General features: G+C 45.6%; 1 pseudogene; it reads left to right on the top strand.

Moving 5' to 3' along the window:
• Nucleotides 1–7,596: 7,596 nt before the first annotated feature.
• On the top strand, nt 7,597–8,991 carry LOC147992026 (meiotic drive suppressor JIEYAO-like; annotated as a pseudogene).
• The last annotated feature ends 1,649 nt before the right edge of the window (nt 8,992–10,640 follow it).

Genomic DNA, 10,640 nt, shown 5'->3' with positions numbered 1-10,640 from the left:
TTTTGTATAATTCTCCCTCATGGATCCTGTAGGCCTTGGATCGCCGCACTATGCAGCGTGCCTCATTTTGGTCCTCTGGAAGTTCCTGTCTAGTTAGGTAGGCCAGGAATGGTTCTGTCCACGGGGCAATGATGGCCATTATTACGTGGGCTGAAGGTGTTATTTCGGTGGCAGAGCCTCCGATTGTGTCAGAGTGTTCGGTATCGAGTATTTTGGCCGGGTCCGGACTATTGTTACCGATGTCCCCTTCCCATACTACGGATGGCTTGAATAGCCTCTCCAAAAATATGTTGGGGGGACCGCATCGCGTTTTGCGCCGATGCGGGCGAGGATATCTACTGCCTGATTTTTTTTCCCGAGCCACATGGTGAAATTCGAGCCCCTCGAACCAAGCTGACATTTTTAGGACGACGTTTCGATAGGCCGCCATTTTCGGATCCTTGGCGCCAAAGTCTCCATTTATTTGGGATATTGCGAGGTTTGAATCCCCACGCACCTCCAGGCGTTGAATGCCCATGGAGACTGCCATCCGAAGACCATGCAACAGAGCTTCGTACTCGGCTACGTTGTTGGAGTCTGTACACAATATTTGCAGTACATACTGAACGGTATCTCCAGTTGGGGACGTCAGGACGACGCCAGCCCCTAGACCAGCCAGCATTTTAGAACCGTCGAAGTGCATGATCCAATTGGAGTATGCGCCGTACTCTTTAGGGAGTTCGGCCTCCGTCCATTCGGCGACAAAGTCGGCCAATACTTGCGACTTAATGGCTCGCCGAGGTTTGTATGTTATGTCGAACGGGAGGAGCTCAATAGCCCATTTGGCAATCCGGCCCGTAGCGTCGCGGATGTTTATAATATCATTAAGTGGCACTTCCGAGGCTACTGTAATCGAACACTCTTGAAAGTAGTGTCGCAGCTTCCGGGATACCATGAATACCGCATAAGCTATCTTTTGATAATGTGGGTACCGTGATTTGCATGGAGTGAGGACAGTGGATACATAGTATACCGGCTTTTGAAGAGGGAATTTATGTCCGTCAGCTTCTCGTTCGACGACGAGCACTGCGCTTACAACTTGATGAGTTGCCGCAATATACAACAGCATTGGTTCGCCGATGTTTGGTGCGGCCAGGATTGGGTTGGTTGCCAAAATGGCTTTTATTTCTTCCAATCTGACTGTGGCAGCGTCCATCCACTCGAAGTGTTCGGTGCGCCGAAGGAGGCGATAAAGGGGTAAAGCCTTTTCTCCTAAGCAGGAGATAAAGCGGCTTAGAGCCTCCACGCATCCAGTTAACTTCTGGATTTGTTTGAGGTCTTTTGGGTTAGCCAACTGTGACAAAGCTCGGATTTTGGCCGGATTAGCTTCAATATCTCTACTGGAGACAATGAAACCCAGGAGCTTTCCGGCTGGTACGCCGAAAACGCATTTTTCCAGATTGAGCTTGATGTCGTATGTTCGGAGGTTGTCGAATGTGAGCCTCAAGTCGTCTATCAAAGAGTCGACGTGTTTGGTTTTGACGACCACATCGTCTACGTATGCCTCTACTGTTTTGCCGATTTGTTTCTCCAGACATGTCTGAATCATGGGCTGATATGTTGCGCCGGCATTTTTTAGCCCAAAAGGCACTGTGTTGAAACAGAAGGGACCGTATGGTGTGATGAATGCCGTTGCGGCTTGGTCGGACTCCGCCATCTTGATTTGGTGGTAACCGGAGTATGCGTCGAGGAAACACAATGACTCGTGTCCTGTGGTAGCATCAATAATTTGATCGATGCGGGGGAGGGGGAAGGGATCCTTTGGGCAAGCTTTATTGAGGTCCTTGAAATCGACACAAAGGCGCCAGAATTTATCCTTCTTTGGTACCATCACCAGGTTTGCTAGCCAGTCCAGGTGTTTTATTTCTCTGATGAATCCGGCCTCCAATAACTTGGCTAGTTCCTCTCCCATGGCATGTCTCTTAGGTTCGGAGAAACGCCGAAGAGCTTGCTTGACCGGCTTGAATCCCTTTAGGATATTGAGGCTATGCTCGGTCAGCCTGCGTGGGATTCCTGGCATGTCTGGGGGATGCCAGGCGAATATGTCCCAATTCTCATGCAGGAACTCTCGTAGTGTGGCGTCCACGGCGGGGTTTAACTGTGCCCCGATGGAGGCTGTTTTTGTAGGGTCCATTGGGTGGACTTGGAATTTGACTATTTCATCCGCTGGTTTAAAAGAGGTGGACTTGGATCTCTTGTCGAGTATCACGTCGTCCCTGTCCACTGTGGAGCGTAGCATGGTTAATTCCTCGGGCGAGAGGGCTTCGGATAATGCCTCGAGGGCCAGTGTGGCTCTTTTGTTTTCGGCGCGGAGTGCTGTGTCCGGATCACTGGCGAGGGTGATGATTCCATTGGGCCCGGGCATTTTGAGCTTCATGTACCCATAATGGGGTACGGCTTGGAAGATCGTGAACGCCTCACGTCCTAGAAGGGCGTGGTATCCACTGCTGAACGGGGCCACTTGAAATGTAATTTCTTCGGATCTATAGTTCTCTGGCGTACCGAATACCACATCTAGTGTGATTTTCCCAGCGCATTGTGCCTCCCGACTGGGTATGATTCCCCTGAAGGTTGTGCTACTTTGCTCAATGCGGTTCCAGTCTAATTTCATTTTTTGAAGAGTTTCCTCATAGATGAGGTTTAATCCGCTGCCGCCGTCCATGAGTACTTTGGTGAGTCGAAAGCCGTCCACGATTGGACTGAGGACCAGTGCGGCTGGTGCTCGGGCTGTTCGGAATTTAGGTTCGTCACTGGCATTGAAGGTAATAGCCGTGTCACTCCATGGATTTATTGCTGCTACGTGGCAGATTTCGGCCATGCTGCGGAGTGTTCGCTTGCGCCTATTATTTGACGCGAAGGTCTCAAAGACTGTTAACACCGTATTGTTATCCACGGGATGATGCTCTGTGGCATTTGGGATAAGAAGATCCTCACCACTTTTGGCCACCTGCCGGAGTATCCAACATGCTCTAAGGCTATGCGTTGGTATTGTATCCGCTGTGCTATGAATTTTGCAGGGTCCGTTAAGCCATCCCTCCAATACGGTTCCGTGTCCTGTAGAGGGTTTTTGCTTCTCTGTAATGAACTCGAGTGTCTTATGATAGTGCACCCTTTTACTTCGGACTGGGTGCGTATACGGAGCCGGATTATCCCAAAATTTCGTTTCGGTTTTCCAGGCACTTTCCATCGCGCAGTACTTTCGTACTATGGACGCCAAGTCGGCGAAGCGTGATATGTCACGGCGACTTATGGCGTTAAGAATTCCCTTGTCCGTGCAGTTATTGCAGAAAAGTGAGACTACGTCTTCCTCGCGGCAGTTCTTAACCTTGTTCATCACAAGGAGGAATCTGGCCCAATAATGATGTACTATTTCATGGGGCTCTTGCCTGATGTGGGAAAGATCGTTTATGTCTGGGTGGGTGGGAGGATTTGAGTCCGGACCCCTACTCGATCTGAGACCCATGGGCCGAGGGGTTTCCGATCTTGGAAGTTCGGATTCCGGTATGTTGCCCGATGAGTCTGGCCCGCTGCCTGACTCTAGGTTCAGGGATTGGGTGATGTCCTCCCGTAAACGGGTATCCGGCTCAGAGAGCTCAGGAATTTGGACATACTTAGTCTTCAAGATAGAGGGAGGATCGCTGCATTGTTCCTCCACCACCGCAACATGATGGGTGACCGGTGGAGAGTTAATCTCCCTTCGATCGGGTTTAAGCCCAATCTGATCATAGTCAGTAGCGACTCCCAAGGCGGCGATGCGATCCAAGAGTTCGTTTAGGGAGGAGAGATCCATTGGATCCATCTGCTTGGCGAATTCCGAGCCGACGTGGAGGCTGTTTTTGATGACCCGAGAAGTCATCGTCGGTGCAGCGGCCGAACAGGCAGTCATGACGAAACTGCCTAGCCGGAGAGTTTGGCCGACAGCCAGAGCTCCCCCGGCGATAATGTTGTTTTTAACAACGAGATGAGGCATCCTTCCTTACGGTGACGTCACAGAGGAACTCTCAATGAAAGCACCAATGTCGGTGTCAAAACCGGCGGATCTCAGGTAGGGGGTCCTGAACTGTGCGTCTAAGGCGGATGGTAACAGGAGGCAGGGGACACGATGTTTTACCCAGGTTCGGGCCCTCTTGATGGAGGTAAAACCCTACGTCCTACTTGATTTATTCTTGATGATATGAGTATTACAAGAGTTGATCTACCACGAGATTGGAGAGGCTAAACCCTAGAAGCTAGCCTATGCTATGATTGTATGTTGTCCTACGGACTAAAACCCTCCGGTTTATATAGACACTGGAGGGGGCTAGGGTTACACAAAGTCGGTTACAAAGGAGGAGATATACATATCCGTATTTCCTAGCTTGCCTTCCACGCCAAGTAGAGTCCTATCCGGACACGGGACGAAGTATTCAATCTTGTATCTTCATAGTCCAACAGTCCGGCCAAAGGATATAATCCGGCTGTCCGGATACCCCCTAATCCAGGACTCCCTCAGTGGTACTGAAGAAGGGGGCCAATGGGGAAGATAGGGGTGAAGTGGCACCGCCGAGAAGGGAGGCGGCGACGTTGACCGAGCTACGGACGGGAGTAAGAGGCCAGGCTAAAACTTCCTTCCCGCACTACGGTTACAGAATGGAGTGCACTTCTAATCAGAGCTCCACAACCTACAAATATGAAGAGCCGTGGGCTCGATTTGGAGTGGTCTTCATAAATTATTATGCACACCGAGTGGGGCATGACGACTGCTAGACCAGCCATTTTGACCCCGACCAAGCGATCGAGCCGATATGCCAGCTTGGAGCTGCTCTTTAGGGCATCACCAATGCAGATCTGCAAATTTGCTTTGGCATCCGTCCGCGAATAGGGGGCCCAGTCCGCTGACACTAATGCGGGAGCCGGCTGTCCAACGCTATATATCTTGTAGATGTCTGTTAGTAAAGGGCAATTTGGAATTAAAATAAAGTATGATCCATATGCGCGCTGGATGCTGAATCACATGCCCGATCACACCTAAAAAGAGGCAAGTATGTTGCAGTTTTTACATGTACGATCACAAAAGAATATTAGTCCCGCAGTCCGTGCAGAAAATTAGAATTTTTGCCCTGTCGAACCGGCGGTTCGAGCTTCCACGCTCAAGGTGCGGTCACACCGCGTAGGCAGCCTATGCTTCCTCCTCCTCTGCCGCCTACATCTCCTCCTTGTCCGCCGCTTTCAACTCATCTTTCTGCTGCTCCAACATCTTGTAGCGGAAGGCTTACGGTGGGCGACACCAGCGGCGCACCGCAGCCTATGCCACAACCTCCACCTCGTCCGCGATCAGCATGCCTGCTGGCACGTCCGTAGGCGGCCCGCTTTTTGAGCGTCTTCTCCTTTGCTGCTTTTGCTTTGACATGGCGATTTTTCCGCGTCGCCAAGTTGATCTTTCAGGCGAATGTGATGCTCGGATACTCCAGCACCTCCATCATGTCCTCCATCTCCTGTAGGCTATCCTCCGGTTCCATGCGGCGGCGGCGATGGCGGGAGTGAAGAAAAGAGTGGTAGAAAAGGGCGGAAATTGGGTGGAGAGCGGCGGAATGGAAGAAGAGAGTGGGATTTTTCCACGGAAATAGGGTGGACAACTACAAAAGCGCGGGCTCCCCCTGCCTTTGGGTGGGCTGGAGGTGTCAGAGTCCTACGTGTCTACTGTCCGAACTCCCGCAAAACACCCTCACATTTGGTTCCAATTTACCGGAAAAACGTGATTCGAACCGTTCGACGGACCGATATAGGCATGCATTGGATGACACATCACATCCAACCGCGTGATCCGAACATATGCGGGCAGTTTAAGATCGGCGTTGAAGATTCAGTTATTTTCATGTCTTTTTCCTCGCTCCTCATCGCTCCTAGGGTTTTGTAAGCCCTTTTGCTTATAAGATCTGGTGGGATGCCCCACCGCTTACCCCATCTCTCCCCCCCTCCTTGCGAGATCTGGCCTCCGCCGAAATTGACCTGGGTGGCTACAAAGATCCGCGGTGACATCGACCAGTTCGGCAAAACCATGCCTGCGCCTGAGTCCAGTGTTACTCGCGTAATCTGTCCCTGCAAACATTTTTCTTCTTCTTGCTGAAACAAATCCATCTAGCTGTGCCCTGACTAGCCTGATCCGTGCGTGCAATTTTCCATTGCTGAATCCATTCATCCAGTTGTATTTTTGGTTGCTATTGACTAGCATGTACTCCATCTGTAAAGAAATATAAGAGCATTTAGATCACTACTTATATTTCTTTACGGAGGGAGTATATTCCACAAATTAGGCTTGTTTGAATCACAAAAGACTGGCATGTATATTCCGTTCTAGCATAATGTATCCATCCAGTTATGGAATCAGTAAAACACACCTCTGAACTATTGAATTGGAAAATATGAAGAATAATTCTGTATTCATGCTTGATGCTTGTTCTGTTAGGGCATCTTCAATAGTCGTATGATCATCGTTGGTTAAATTACCATCTAGACTATTTTGATGACATGCCACATAATAAAAGAAGAGAGAGAATGAAACCGTATGAATCTGAACCAACGCTTCAGGCACAGGCTCCGAGGCAAGTCTATTCATTTGTTCAATATTTAGTGGACCCGTCTAGTTATTTGACATACGCTTAACATTCGCCTTATTGAAGAGTTTGTATGATGTGCTGTTGGCTGCTGACGTGGACAATTATACCAACGATTAAACATACAAACTATTGCAGATGCTCTTATTCCGCGCGCTCGCTGGTACTCCACGTGCAGTGCTGCCTAAATTTAACAATCTGTTGGTCTCACAGTAGAATTTACCATGTTTATTCAAGCGAAAGGTTTTCAGCCTACATGATTCTCAAAGGCTTTCAGCCTACATGGTTCTCAAAATAAAAAGGGATACCACGGGGTTTCATCTACAAGCTGCCAGTAAAAGGAATAGTACTAGTTAAAATTCGAAATAACGTATGAACTGACACAAAGAAATATATTTTTTGGCAATTAGTACTTGCATTTCGAATTTCGACTTCTGTTCCTTTAATTTTAGAAATACACAGTAACTGTTATAAAGAAGTAATGTTTGTAGAAGTTACTACTCCCTTCAATCCATATTAATTGACACTGGTTTAGTACAAAGTTAGTACTCCCTCCGTATTCTTGCAATTTCAGTTCTTTCGTTCTGCTCCTATGGCATTGAGGGACTAGTCATTGATGAATAGAGAACTGATATCTGATGGAAATGATAGGTTTATGCCTCATTTGGTTGTTCCTCTCACGTTTTCTATGGCTGTGTTATGCTTCAGTCAAGTTATATAGCGACGATCTGCTCATGTTCAGACTAGAAACAGGAAGAACAGAGAGCACAACACATAAAAGTAAACCATCTTACAATTTTTGCGAACTGATGAAAATGCCATGTTTATGCGAAGTACTAGATTTCTCATAGAATCCAGCATTCTGGCTTTGTTTTCCTAGCACAAATTATCTACAAAATGTACAAGATATAAACTTGGCTTGGAACAAACAGGGGAACTGATAGTACAGGCCAGGTCTGCACCAATGGAGACAGTGAACAAAAAGGAGGCAACATCGACTACTTTTCCTGAAGATAATGGTAAAGGCGGAGATGGATCAACCGCCGATGGTCAATATGATCCATGGGATCCTCCCTACTCTCCACGTGATCCTGGTACCCCGTGTGATCCTGACATTGTTGCTCATATCAGATCAGTCAAGGAGGTGCAGTAACTAACCACCTTCATAATGTTTGTCTACTACATTGTTTCCTTTCCGTGGTCTCACAGCTCTTGATGGTGGTATTCTCTCTCACAGTGATTTAAAAAATAGGGGCTATACTTGCTAAGTCCAGATCAACCAATATAATCATCCCAGACGGTACTCCGCAGGTTCTTTGCAATTGACCTGCAGATTCTTTGAGTATTTAAATTGTCTGTTGCAACATTTCTGTTACTAACTGATTTACTTTCATCCTTATTTGTGAACGGATCAACCTAGAGCATAAATGATGCGTTCTACGATATATTACCAGACCTGGTGCCAATCTTGGAAAGTGATAGTGTCCAATCTTCCCTCCACTTCACTAATAAGAACACTTGCATGCGTAAGTACCTCGAGGACAGTCTAAATCCTAATCAACTACTCCCTCCGTTCCAAAATAGATGACTCAATTTTGTATTAACTTCAGTACAAAGATAGTACAAAGTTGAGTCATCTATTTTGGAACGGAGGGAGTAGACGTGAACTGCAGCGAGGCAGATACCAACTATACACTCAAGCTCCTCCACATCCCGTGCCACCCGAAATGGTTTGTTCCGTATCCATCCTTGCACAAATTACATGTTTGCCGACATAACAAATTGGCACATATCTCAAACCACTGATGATATAGGTCATCACAGACTGCACTTCTGTGTGTTACACCGTCTGTATGTGCAGGCCCAAGTTCTATGGCCTTTTTAGTTTTAGTTAACAGAGAACAATTTAAGCTAACTTCTGAAATTTTGATTTTGTTTAAAACTTGAACTGAGTTTCTCTTCCATGTTCATTGTTTTTCAGAAACTCTTCTTGGATACGACTAGGCTCCTAGCCAAACACACAAATAATCTGTTAGATGAGCTCTGCAAGTACATAATCGATGGAAAAATCATCCATAGGGCCATTTTGCTCCTTCCAGCTCAAAAGCAGATCCACGGGCTATCTTCCAGCAAGGGAGGCAGCGCTCGTAAGCGATATGGGTTTGATACTATCACTAACTGTGTTGCGGGCAACATTACTGCTATAAAACTCGAGATGTGCCAAAACAAACTGGAAATGGAGCCACTAGAGGGGAAAAAAAGGCTTATTGATGTTACATTGAATCTTGTTCATGTCATTCTTGAATCTGGTGAAGCTGATACTTACATACGGTCTCATCCAAAGGTAACAAAGTTGTAGTTGCAATTACGATACCACCATTTCTTTATTTCTAATAAATAATGTGCATATCACTGGATTAATCTGATCGATGTAACAAAGCTTTAAATTACCGATATCTCTCCAATTTCTGAGGACCTAATTGGCATCTAACATTATGTAGATGTCATGGTGCATGAATAGAGAATATTTTCTAGTGTCAATACATTTGTGATTCTTACCACATATAATGACTCAATACTAGGAGGTAAGCTGAAGATTCATGTTTTACTAATTACAGCATCAAATAATTTTTCATATGAAGTATGAAACCAAAATCTGAACGTTTATTCTGTACATGTATTCAGATACATCCACATTACAATTGTAGTTATATTTTTAAAAAGATTGTAAATAGCTCTTCTACCTTTATACTTGCGTTACTCCGTTCGTAAATAGATACTAGTATTTTAGACAATGCTCTTAATGTTTGTGCCAGTATTTAAGTAGAAGAATATTAGATTTGTGAGGAATATTTTCCTAGCGCAGTGGTGAAGTACTTCTCCCTTGTGCCAAGAGGTCCTGATTTCGACGCAGCCTCTTTGCATTGCACTGCACAGGAGTAAGGCTTGCCTTGTATAATCGTACCCCAGACACCACCTAGTGTGGGAGCATCAAGCAATGGGTCTGTCCTTACATTTAAGTAGGCAAAGGTAGAAAATCTGACTGCATGCTATGTGGAATTCATGTATTTACGAACAGCGCCAATATTTCTTGTGTGTTCCCATTGCAAACAATTTCATATTTTAATCAGATTTGGCAAACTTTGGTTGAATTTCAAATAAATACAAATGGTTTTCTTGGATAACTGAAATCTGAAACCATGTTTTTAAATCAAAGTCATCTGAGGTATTCTTATGCCTAAGTCGACACGCTGAGCCATCAGATGTCTCCATTTGAGATTCATGAAGAGTCAAGATTAGATCAGATGGCTAACATCATAGTTGACTTAGGTGTCAAACTGAAATATCCGACAACGGTTGTATGTTTGTGTGTGATTTTGCTAGTTAGTTGAGTTTGACCTGGAAGTGATGATACTATGTAACACTAGATAATCATTGCATATCATTTTTCATCGCATTTTGGTTGATCCTAGAAATTATACGCAACTCAAGGACCCTCTGAGAGAGTTGGGGATTTCGTTATTTTCATATTTGAGTTTTCTCAAATTTTGAAAATAGGATCATTTGATTTTATTTATTTCATCTTTAATTATTTCTATTATAAAAATTACGAGAGAGGGAATAAAATGACTTTCCCAAAATAAAGAAATATTGAGTATTTAAATAAAAAAATCAAATAAGATTTTATTTTGGTTTTATTTGCTATTTTATTTGAATTTAGGAAAAATTGCACGTTTTCAAAAATTGCATTTAGAGCCAAGAAAATGTCCATCCTGTTCTAAATATTTTATTTAGACAGAGAAAATTTTTTTGGCATTTTTAGATTTTTTTTTATTTTTCTAGAATTTTTTTTAGTCGCAGCGAAATTGTTTTTTTTAAACGAGACCCCGCACCCGACTGGGCCAATGGCCCAGCCGAGCAGGCCGGCCCAGCCGCCCGCCGCCACCTCTCGCCGGGTCGGGACAGGAGTCCCGACCAGCGCCGCCGCCGCCCGAGTCCGGGGAGGAC

This window comes from Triticum urartu, chromosome 1A, assembly GCF_056163025.1.
Source record: "Triticum urartu cultivar PI428250 chromosome 1A, HENAU_Tu73, whole genome shotgun sequence".
Lineage (NCBI taxonomy): Eukaryota > Viridiplantae > Streptophyta > Magnoliopsida > Poales > Poaceae > Triticum > Triticum urartu.
The sequence above is the reverse complement of the archived record's forward strand: the minus strand, read 5'-3'. Positions and strand labels throughout refer to the sequence as shown.